We start from the raw sequence: 12,500 nt of genomic DNA on the forward strand, positions 1-12,500 counted from the left end.
AATTTTTGTTTTTTTTTTAAAACCAAGGGGAAATTTTTAAAAAATTTAAAAAGGGCTTAAAAGGGGGTTTTTTTTTGGGGGTTAAAATTTTTCTTTCAAAATTTTTTCCCTTAATGTTGGGTTTTTTGATCCCTTTTATTTTTCCTTTTAATTTTCACCGGGCTTTTAAAAGGGCTTCCCTTTTTCCCGCCCGTTTTAAATTTTTTTTTTTAAAAAAAATTAGGGTTAAAAAAAAGGGGAAAAAAAAACCCCGTTTGGCTTTTGGTTTAAAAACCCCCTTTTTTTCCCCCCTTCTTTATTAAATCAAGTTTTCCTTTTAAAAAATTTCCCCAAAAATTTTTTTTACATTTTTGTTTTCCCCCTAAAAAGGGTTTAAAATTTTTGGCCCTTAAATTTTTCCGTTTCCCCGGTGTTTTTTTATGGGGGACCCCTTTTTTTTTCCAAATTTTTAAAACCCCAGTTTGGAAAATTGGGGTTGGCCCTAAAGGGTTTAAACCCCCCCAAAATTTTTTCAATTTTCCCCTTAAGGGTTTAAAAAACCCCGGGTTGCGATCCCAAAATTATTTTTTTTGGCCGGGGGCCAATTTTCCCTTTAAAGTTTTTAAAAAGGGTTAAACCCCCTAAAAGTTATGGGTCAAGGTCCCACCTTAAAAAAAATTTCCCTTTTTTCTGAAAATTTGGACAAAATGCTGTCTGACTCTACTACTTTTTGATAGTCCAAATATTCACAGAGGTAGATGTCTCTAAATGCCCTATACAACGGAGTACTGTGTCTTCTTAACTGTCTATGCGACTCTGTACAAGTTCAAATATTTTAGTCTTTCATAATGATTTTCACATTCACGGATGCCATTGGTATATTTCTGCTGTACTCTTTCCAATTTTACTCATGCTCGTTTTTCTTATATGTTCCATACCGTCGTTTGGGTCTAATATAAATATGGCTGTCATTTCTGATTTCCTAGACTTTGTAAATGTTTTTACACATTTTGTAGTTCCATAATTTTATTAACCAATTTGTTGATATGATTAGAAAAAAATGGATGTACCAAAGTCCTTAAATGAATCTATTGTTTGTTGCTGTTTGCTGTTAAATATTCACCTTTCACTTTGTTTCCCAAATCTCATATGCTTAGTTTTTGATGTATTTATCAGTATGTTATTCTCTTGTGCCAAAATGGTCAACTTTTGCAGGCATGCCCTATCTTTAATAAATGCAGTCAGCTTACCTATTTTTCAAGTCAGCATGCAGATTGTAAAACATCTCCGATGAAAAATATAGGTCTGAAAGATGCAGCCTAAACAAGTAAGGACCTAGGATAGAGCCCGGTGGGACTGTAACCTTGAATTTCACCTGTCCAGTTGCTGTATGATACTTGCCATGTCCTATTTGTAGGCAATACAACTTTCTTATCTTATCAAGATTGCATCAATACCTAGTTTGGCTATATTTATCAGTGTTTTGTTCTTGACCCTATCTAATGCTGAAGTTAAATTGTGCTGTGATGTAATTTACATAGTTTTTCATTCATGGCTGTTATATTGTAGTACGTGGAGCTTGCTGATTTACACTCCCAATATATTTAGAAAGACAAACCAGTTGAGTGCCAGAATGGTGCATGACCTGACCTTGACAAATGTTAAGCACCTCCTGACAAAGTTAAGGTCAGGTCCCACACTAAGCAGTAAAATCTGCCTGTACTGACCAGCAAATGGCAGCGGCAAAATAAGAAATTGTTTCTGCCTGTTGTCCATTCTGGTAACCTGTCCCCAAGTTTCTGTAGTGGTCTTTGAAACTTGCTAGAATAAAGAGATTTGTGTTTGCATGTATTTTCTGAAGGATACGAACTCTGAAACTCAGATGCATGTCATTATTTAGTTACTGCAGTCCTCAGTGGATTGTCCGAAAACCATAGATTTTTAAGAGGAACAAACCAAAAATATGAAGCAGTAATCTAGATGTTCTGTGAAAATATGGACAATGGAGAGGCATGAAAGGTAAGTGTAAACGTGTCATACAACATTATAGTGTAATACAGCATTATACTAGCTTTCTGACAACATCAGTTAAGTGTTTGTCTTACAGCTTTGAAAGCTGGCAAAACACATAGCAGTAAAGCTCCATGCACTGCAAAATTATGATCATTTCACCTCTCATAACCTTAACTTTTGTGTTCTTAAACATAAATGCCAAGATTCACCTCTCGAGCCTTGCTCTTGAAGTGAATTTCTTGGCATCCATGTTTCAATCATAACCTGCTTATGTGTTCAGCGAGCCAGTCCATATTCCTCTGTTATAAAACATCATGTTACAGGTAGTAATAGTTTTCAACATATGTATGCAGATATATGGTTTCAAGTCCCAACCTTTCCAGTTCTGACAATTTATCCAATAAAACCATCTCCATTTTTCCACAGCGTGAAAGCAAACTTATGGGGTCTGTATGACTCTGGGTTTGTATTAAACCTGTCTTAAGTGAAAGGGAATTAACAAGTGCATGTTTCCAGTGTTGAGAACTTCCCCATATTTAGAAGACATAGTAAATAACTGATATTCTCTGGTCATTATTACTAATTCCATCTCCTCCACTGTTTGCATCTAGTTTGCATAGTTCTTTCAATATAATATAATTTGATTTCAATATTTGAGGTTACTTGGATGTGACTAGGACAATTTATCACCCCCTTTGTGGAGCCAAACTGCTTTGCAAAAAATTTTGTAAATAGATTTAATAACCTATTGTCTGAGAGTAAAGTTTAGAATCTACACACATTTTTGTATCTCTTTTTACTTGTACTACACCATGTTTTGTAGCTATAAAATAGATCTGAAGTAGGAGATTCATTTGTCTGCAACCTGTGGGTTATGGATCCGATATCGGATCCGAACCGGCATGGTTTACCAGCTATGGATCCAAGCTCTCAGCTCCTCCCCTCACCCATAATGCCCTGCTCTCCCTACATGACCCCAGATCTTGTTTGCCGCGCTGGTGACCAGATTTTGTGCTTCTAAGCTCTTCAGCTAAGTGCTCTTTTTCAAGTATTTAGAGGGTTAAAAATTGTATTTTTGTGTGAAAGTTGTGTGGAAGTTTAGGTTTCCCTATTACTGTATTATACTTGTAGTGTTTTAAATTAAATTTTTACCTTCCCTCCCCTCGCTGGTAGCGTAGTGTGTGTTTGGGCCTGTTGTGTGCTTTAGTTACTTTACTTTTACCCTTAGTTTAAGTAACTTCTTTTTTGTACTTTGGGATGTCTGAACAACCCAAAGCTGTGTTCTCTAAGTGCTCCGAGTGTGGCCATAAGCTTTCCCCGGCTGATGGCCACACTCTGTGCGTTAGATGCCTTGGGGTTGAACACCTCACTTCTGGATGTTCCATTTGTGCAGGGTTCAACCCCAGGGCATTGAAGGAGCGGAGGTCCAAGCTTGTCTTGGCGGGTCTTTTGCCACCGGACTTGGCTTCGGCCTCCGCTCCTTCGGGGTAACCGCTTCACGGTTGTCTCCTCTCCGGCTCCCCCTCCTCCTCCTGGGACTCAACCTCCCTGTAGTGGTTCGGAGGAGAGGGAAGCAAGAAAGAAGGACTGGAGGGAGAAGCACCATAAGCGGCGGGCCGAGGCCTCTGTTTCGGCCCCGCCAGCCAAGCGGCTTCTCCTCCGCCTCCTTGTCTGCAGTTCTCCCTCCTCGGCTCCGGTCACCTGTGTGTTTCTCACCGGGACCTGAGGAGGAGGAGACCCGATCTCCGTCGAGGCTATCCAGGAGGCACTCTAGGCCTACCTCGGTAGCCTCGCCGAGATCGACGTATAGCCTGTCAGACGCTGATCTGGACCGGATGATGAGAAGGTTCATCCAGGCCCAGATGCAGATGGGAGTGCTCTTGCCACCCCCCCCTCTGGGGGGGGAGCTCGACCCCTTTCTTTAAGCCAATTGCTCCTTCTCCGACCCACTACCCGGGCTCTGAGCCGTTGGAGCCGAGCAGCTTCGGAGCCGGGGGTGGGTCGGCGCCGATAGCACTTGGTACTTCGGATCCGACCCTGCCCTCGAGTGCTTCGGATCCGGGGGGATCAGTGCTCCTTCGGCGCCGTCTGTGTCGGAGCGCACTGTCCCTTCGGATCCCAGTGCTTCGGCGCCGGCTCCGATCCACTCCTCGGATCCGAGGGGGAGCAGATTGTCGGATCCTTTGGTCGAGGTCGGCTCCCCTTCGGCTTTTGACGTAGTGGAGAGGGCCCTGTTGAGGGTCTCCGGACCCCCGGCACTTGCTTCGGCTCCGTCCCGCGCTCCATCTGCACTGGGTCAGGCTTCCACCATCCGGCCCTTGGGACAGCCCGCTCCTTTGCTCCCAAGCTGTTCCCTGGAACAGGTCACTGTTTCAGGAGTCCTCTGACAGCCCCCGGAGGATGTTCCCGCAAACATACGTGCAAAGGAGGCACATTGACTCCCGAGTCTCTCACAGAAGACACGGACTTGGAGGAAGGGAAGGCTCCCAAGATCACCGAGGATGTCTCATTTGGAGACATCATGGAAATGCTCCGCATAAGGGGTGGTCTGCCCCAAGTCTTCCTCGGACGAGTCCGTGTTCTTGGAGGCATTTGAAGCGGGCCAGTCTACCTCTTGGGTGTCCTCCTGCCCGACCCCCTGGTGGACCTCATTACCACCAGGGCGTGGAAGGAACCTGACACCGTGGAGCCAATCCCAAAAGGCCCGACTGTATCCTCAGTCCCCCGGCTGACCGTGCCCATTGGAGTAAGGGGCCTCCGGTAGATGCCATGTTGACGGCGGCGGCCACCAAGAGGGAACTTGCTCAGGAGAGTCCCTCAGTCCATCCCCCGAGCAAGGAGTCTCGGATGATGGACCGCTTAGGGAAGCGGATGTTTAGTTCAGCGACCTTCTCTGTGAGGGCACTGAACTACCTGGCACATGTGATTAGGATGCACGATCTTATAAAAGAATACGCTGCATCCCCCCCAGAGTCCATGTCGGAGGAGGACAAAGTGCTGCACTCCACCCGTATGGCCACTCTCAGGTCCGTCACTAATACCTCTATGCTACTGTCCCATGCTACGGAAGGTGCCGCTAGAGCCGCAGGGGCAGGCCTAGTTACTAGACGTCAGGCCCGGCTCCGTCATTGCGATTTCTCGGAGCCCTTCAAGGCATCATTTGCGAACGCCCCTTTCGATGGTTCTGCCCTCTTTGGAAAAACTGTTCGCGACACTTTGACCCAGAGCAAAAAGGACGGGAAGACGCTATCTGCCGTCGGAATCCGCTTCTCTGCACCCCAGAGGCCCTATTCTAGGAACCAAAAGGGTCAGAAGAAGATGTGGTTCCGGAAGTCGCAGCAGTCCCAGCCTGCTCCGGACAACCAGTCCTTCCGTGGCAGTGGAGGACAGGGAGGACGCCGCCCTAGGGGCAGAGGGGCTACCAGGAACTTCGGGTCCAGAGAACCCTTCTCTGAACGGCCCGCGCAGCAGCCCTGAGGGGTTGCCCGGCTGCTCCACTCTGGAGGCAGTCTGGGGACGTTTTTCGGAGCACCTAGCGGCATGGGAGTCCATAACATCAGACCGCTTGGTTCTCCAGATCATACCCAGAGGATACCGTATCCCCTTTCTTCACTTGCCAAAATTGCAGTCCCTCCCCGACGTTCCACCCGGTCAGTGGGAGGCCGCTTTGGCAGAAATTGGCCAGCTGCTAAAGAAAAGAGTGATCCAGCTCGCCCCCAGACCAGATCGGATTAGGGTTCTACTCCAGGTTCTTTTTAGTGCCAAAAAAGACGGGGGATCTAAGACCAATTTTAGACCTTTCTCTTTTGAACCTGGCAGTTCCCAAGAAGAAATTCGAATGGTTACATTGCAGTCTATTCTCCCCTTCTGGGAGAAAACCACTGGATGTGCTCCATAGACCTCAAGGATGCGTGCTACCACATACTAATGGACAGGCGCTCCAGGAGGTTTCTCCGCTTTCGGCTGGGAGCCAGTCACTACCAATTCCGGGTCCTCCCCTTTGGTCTCACCACAGCCCCCAGGGTGTTCACCAAAGTATTAGCAGTGGTAGCGGCCCACCTGAGGCTTCAGGGGGTGCAGGTCTTTCCTTACCTGGACGACTGGCTTCTCACCACCCCAACAAGGCATCTACTTCTCTTGGCGCGAGACTCCTTTCTCCATCTTGCTCCACGCCTGGGCATCACGATAAACAGAAAAAAATCCAACCTAGCACCCACGCAGCTCATAGATTTTATAGGTGCCAGGTTAGACACGAGGAGATTGAGAGCCTTCCTCACAGCGGACAGAGTGCAAAGCCTACAGCTCCAGGTGCGGGCCATTCTCCACTCAAGCTCAGTTCTGGCGGAGTTGGTCCTGAGGGCCCTAGGGTCCATGGCGGCGATTGCTTCTTCCTCTCGCCAGGTTCAATATGCGTATCCTTCAATGGACACTCATGGTTCAGTGGTCGTATCTTGCTCTTCCTATGCATCATCCCATTGCGATCAGCAAAGTGTGCAGGCGGTCCCTCCTGTGGTGGCTACACACTCCAGATCTCCACGGAGGCCGCCCCTTTTGTGCCTCTCCCCCTCTCGCCACAGTGACCACGGACGCCTCCCGCCTCGGGTGGGGGGGGGCATTTTGCAGGCCGGACGGTCCTAAGGCACGTGGGACGATTTAGAGACCTCGCTGCATATCAATGTTCTAGAGATGAGAGCAGTGCTCTTAGCGTTGCTAGCACTTCAGGACTTTCTTCCCTTGGGAACAATTGCGATTCAATCGGACAACATGTCTGTTGTCTGGTATATCAACAAACAGGGAGGAACCAGGTCTTACCCCCTTTGTCGAAGCCATGAGAGTGTGGGAATGGGCAATCTCCACCAACCGCTTTCTCATAGCAACGCATATTCCGGGTCGGTCCAACATCCTGGCGGACAAACTCAGTCGCATCATTCTCACCCCCTACGAGTGGTCTCTCAATACTCAGGTAGCGGAACGCATCTTCGCACAGTGGGGAACTCCTTGTTGCGATCTTTTTGCTTCTCCCTCAAACACCAAATGCAACAGTTTTTTGCCCTGATACCTCCTCCCGGAGGTTCCCCAAGAGACGCTCTGGTGCATGCTTGGCCACCCGGTCTTCTTTATGCTTATCCCCCCTTGCCTCTGATGCTAAGTTCTTCAGAAAGCCTCTCGGTTGGGGTGCAGAATGATCCTCATTGCCCCATTTTGGCCTCGACAGATCTGGTTCCCCTCTCGGTTGGGGTGCAGAAAGATCCTCATTGCCCCGTTTTGGCCTCGACAGATCTGGTTCCCCTTCCTAAGGTCTCACTCAGTGAATCCTCCTTGGATTCTAGATCCCATTCCGGATCTGATTTCTCATCCATCCCACTTATCTCCTCCGAACCTGGACAACCTCAAGCTGACCGCTTGGCTGCTCCAGTTCCACTCCTGATCAGGACTCCCGGTATTTCGTCCCCTGTTAAGGCCATCCTGGTGGCAGCTCATAAGCCATCCACTAGGAAAGTCTACCGTAGCAAGTGGAAGCGGTTCTCTTTGTGGGCGGAGCGGCAAGGCCTAAACCCCTTCACAGTTCCTCTCCCTTTGGTGCTTGACTTCTTAACCACTCTTTTTAATGATGGTGCCAGCAGTTCCATGGTCAAAAGTACAACTTGCGGCAATTTCTCATTATCACATTGGTCATGACTCCAGTCCACTGATGTCTGCCAAATTGTGTAAGATTTTCCTTAAAGGTACTTTTCTTCTCAGGCCCCCTATAAAGCAAGCGGTTCCTCCTTGGGACCTTTCCTTGGTTCTTCAGGCCTTGACCGCCCCCCCCCCCCCTTCGAACCGGTGGCTACGGTAGATCTGAAATTCTTATCTTTCAAGACTGCCTTCTTAGTAGCCATTACTTCGGCCAAGAGAGTCTCAGAGCTTCAAGCATTATCAGCTAAACCTCCTTACTTGGTCTTTCATCCGGACCGTGTTTACCTCAGGACCAACCCGTCCTTTCTTCCTAAGGTAGCTTCTGAAGCAAACATTAATCGATCCATTAACCTCCCTGTTTTCTTCCCGAAATATCAAAACAAGGGTGAATACAAGCTTCATTCCTTAGACGTTCACAGGCAACTTAGATTTTATCTAAACAGGACTGCTGGTCATAGACAATCCGACCAGTTGTTCATTTCCTTTGCTAAATTTAATTTGGGCAAGCCAATTTCCAAAGTCTCATTATCTCGCTGGATTTCACAATGTATCTTACTAGCTTATCAAGCTTCGGGAAGGCCCGCACCGGAGGGTGTTCATGCCCATTCAACCCGGTCAGTCTCTACATCGGCAGCCTTTAGGGCTAGGATTCCTCTAGATGATATTTGTGCAGCAGCCACATGGGCTTCATCTCATACCTTTATTTCCCACTACAAGTTGGATCTTACATCTAGGGGTAGAGCATCCTTTGGCTCCGGTGCTCGGAATATCCTTCCATGATGGCCGCCCAAGATTCAGGTAGCTGGGGACTCTGTCCCACAGGTTGCAGACAATGAATCTCCTACTTCAGATTTAGAAGTTATGTACTCACCATAACGCTCCATCTGAGTAGGTGTATTCATTTGTCTGCAACCATCCTCCTATCCCCTGGCCTTTCAGTTTCCTGCATATGTTGTGTTACCCTTTTCAGGGTGTTTATGCTGTTGGCAAACTCGATCTGAGGTCATGTAGGGAGAGCAGGGCATTATGGGTGAGGGGAGGAGCTGAGAGCTTGGATCCATAGCTGGTAAACCATGCCGGTTCGGATCCGATATCGGATCCATAACCCACAGGTTGCAGACAAATGAATACACCTACTCAGATGGAACGTTATGGTGAGTACATAACTTCTAATTTCCTGTTATGCTCAATATTTTTTTCTTAAAGACTTTCTTGATCTTGTCTCGCACTGTTTAATTTCTGTCCCTCTTTAGTTCAGTTTTCAAAGGCGTAGTTCAACCTAGTTTCTCTTTCTTATATTTTTCTTTTACCTTAATCAGATATCTTACTCTTATGGAAATATATCCTTCTGAAGTTGTGTGCCTAGATCCTGATAAACATTTTTATTTATTTTTGCATTCAAACAATTTATCTTTCAAAAGTTTCCACATTCCTTTTGCAGTTTTTCCACTGAAATCATCACTCCCCTTAATTTACATAGTGACTGTTGCTTCTGTATAGGCTGTTATTTTACATTGGTTTACATTTCAGTTTGGAAGAATTCTCTAGCAAAAAATTAAACATTATAACCTTGTGATCTCTGCATATCAACATTGCTAAAACTTGACATGAAGTAGCAGTAATTTTCTTAGGAACACAAACAATATTTAGTATGTTCTGTCCCCTGGTCAACTTTATTACAGTCTGCAATTGTTCCTAAACAGACGTTTTAAATAATTTTCTGAGTAATGTTGTTGAATCAGTATTATTGCAGTCTGTTTCTGGTCAATTTAAGTCCGCAGCCAGTGTTATCTCCTCCTGTGCCTGTGTGTCATGCAAGAGGTATGACTTCCTCTAGGTCATCAGCACTTGACTTTGATGGTCTGTACACTTTTATAGTTGTATATTCCACGTTTGTCTTTGCCACAGTTATACAGTCTGCAGTACTGGTGTTATTGAATGTGTAATAATCACAGATGTCATAACAATCTATAATTCCTATCGGCACCTCCACCTGATTTTGTTAGAATGTCTGTTAGAGTAAAAAACGGTTATACCCTGGCAGAACTGGTTTCCTTGTTCTTTAACCATGTTTCAGAAATAACAATATCAGCCTTGTGAGAAAGTAGCAAATTTTCCAAAAAAAAAAAAAAAGAATGCTGCTAGCGTTGAATGCATATGTGAACCGTTTCAACCTGGCAAATATCCTGCCTTGCGTTTGTCAAATGTTGACAAATGCTGCAAAAATTATTTTCCCTGATCTTGACAAGTGCACACCATCTTGTCTAAATACATGTGCCCAAAGTTAGGCTCAGGTGCTCTACAGACATTTTTTTCATGTAGGCATTTACCCAAAAAATCTTTTCATACGCATTGACCTTACTCTGCGTTCTTTGTGATTTATGAAAAATACATCCGAAGAGCTAGCTGTACAAGCTAAGCTGTTTAAGAGGACTATAAGTTCGTACAAACAGAGGCTTTGTGGATCAGATAATTTGTAACTACATAAATAGAAATGCATACTTAACGTTTAAGATGTTCTAAGGCCTTTTTCACATCCTCTTGTTTTTGCTCTTGGCAAGCATAACCCTATTTGATGTTCATTAACTTTGCAGATGTTAAGTATCAGTTCCTCTAATAATTGAATGTTCAGTTACAAGAATATCTTTTTTTGACCAAATCTGAAGAATTTTCAACTTATTCAGGAAAGTCTGCTCCATCAATTGTTGCAAAGGAATGAACTTCAGCACTATTAGTCTTATTAAGCCCGCTTTTCATTACTTACTAAATTTGCAGGCATACATTTCTCATCCAGCTGGCTTTGTACATCCACAACTTGAGCCATGCCATCAACGTTTCTTTCTCCTCCTTTTTTTCTTAACAGTAATATTTTTCAACTCTTCCACATTCAATTTTGATTTCTTCCTTTTCACCTCCCTCTGGTCTTTTTTTTTTTCCCCCCTACATTCTCTTTTGGAAAAATTATGCTATAGACAAATTATATCATTCCCTGTAATTGGTGTGTTACATAAAAAGTAGCATCCTTTTTAATATGCTTTTTTGGCTTTTGATCAGTTTATATTTTTAATTATTTGTTGTGAACTTTGTCATTTTTTCCCTTCTTTATGCTCTGAATCCCCAAATTGCTGAATCCATATATCCATAATTCCAAAGTTGTCAGTGGTATTTTTTTGTTCAGTGTGGGTTGAATGATATTTAGACAACATAGCCTTCCTTTCTTAAATGTGTTCTATTTGCTCTTTGCTTAACATTATTTATCCCATCAGTTCAGTCATTTAGTATATGTACCAGTTCTGAAAACTGCTAATTGCACAAGTGCAGTCATAATCAGCAAGTCTAGTTGTACTGCTAATAATGGTAAGCAAATATTCAAGCTTTTGACATGAGGAACACCGATCACACCAGTGTTATCGGATGCTACCTTTAAATATACATAGCTGTACTACACTGACAAGATACTTGTGCTATTGCAAATACTTAATGGCATACACATTTAAGAATCCATTTTTCAGCTGCAAATGAATAACAAATTCTAAAAGGAAAGGATAATTGCAGCCTGTTACCACAGAATTCAAAGAGATTTTAAATCAACCTTTATGAAAAAAATCTCACACACAAAACCTAAATATCAAATTAAGTCGAATTGGTCTTGAAAGAAAAAAAGGGTTGAATACAAAGTTAACCACTGCCTAGTTCTATGACAGTAGTCATACGACATCAAGGCAGTGTGCGCAGGCCTGGTAGAAAATCTTTTCTCAGGTTGTGTGTGTGTGTGTGTGTGTGTGTGTGTGTGTGTGTGTGTATAAGAACTGTGTAACACGAAAGTTCCAAGCAACAAAATAATTACCACAGTCACCACGGCCAGGGTAACAATGTACAGCACCACTAAAATAGAAGATAAAGAAAATCTTCTATTTTACTGGCGTTGTACATTTTGTTACCCTGGCTGTGGTGACTGTGGTAATTATTTTGTTGCTTACATATACACGTGTGTGTATATAAAATATAAACACATACATACATACATATACGTGTGTGTGTGTGTATATGTGTGTGTATGTATATATGTATATATATGTGTATATATATATATATATATATATACACACACACACACACCTATATGTGATAGTACTGTGTACCTACTTTTTTCAAGTCATTTTAGTTGACCCTCCTGTATTAATGCTCCGGTTTCCTCCCACATCCCAAAGACATGCTGTAGGTGGATTGGACACTCTCTAAATTGGCCCTAGGCGTGAGTGCTTGCATGTGTGTGCTTTCTGTGGAAGGTTGGGCACCGGGCTGGCAACTCAACACAAACTCCATTGCCAATCATGAGCGGACAGGTGATCCACTGTCACGACCCCTAAATGGGAAAAGCCGAAAGCAGAAAAAGAAGATTGTAATTAAGCTATGTAAATATTAATAAACCTCCTTTGGTTAATGGTGTCTTTATTGGGTAACCGTTTAAGTCTGTGGTGCCCACTTTATGATCAAGAGCTGGGCTACCATAAGGATGGGTTAAACTAATGGTAAAATGTTTGTTAGTAATTTTATATGGTTGTGTGCCTTTTTTATTTTATTTGTTAGCATTTCCATACATTTTCTGTTTGTTGCAAATTTTAACTAGTTTTTGGCTTGAATTTCATGCCTGCTTGCACTGCCTCAGTGTTTCAGATTGTGCTGACTGATGTCAGTGCTGCAGAGCAAGATCAGCCATAGCATCATTTTAATAATACATTGTGTAACTGAAGAAAGCCAAACAAAGCACACTTGATTTTAAGAAGTTTTGACTGTGTCATTAATCATGTACTGATGTAGGTAGAGAG

General features: G+C 44.0%; 1 protein-coding gene across 1 annotated transcript in view; it reads left to right on the forward strand.

Annotated features, from left to right (window-relative positions):
- IDH2 (isocitrate dehydrogenase (NADP(+)) 2) overlaps window positions 1–12,500 on the forward strand; it is a 286,718-nt gene that overhangs the window by 50,172 nt on the left and 224,046 nt on the right. The window lies entirely within an intron of this gene.

The sequence above is a fragment of the Protopterus annectens genome, chromosome 7.part0, assembly GCF_019279795.1.
Source record: "Protopterus annectens isolate FY-2018-M chromosome 7.part0, PAN1.0, whole genome shotgun sequence".
NCBI classification, from domain to species: Eukaryota; Metazoa; Chordata; order Ceratodontiformes; family Protopteridae; genus Protopterus; species Protopterus annectens.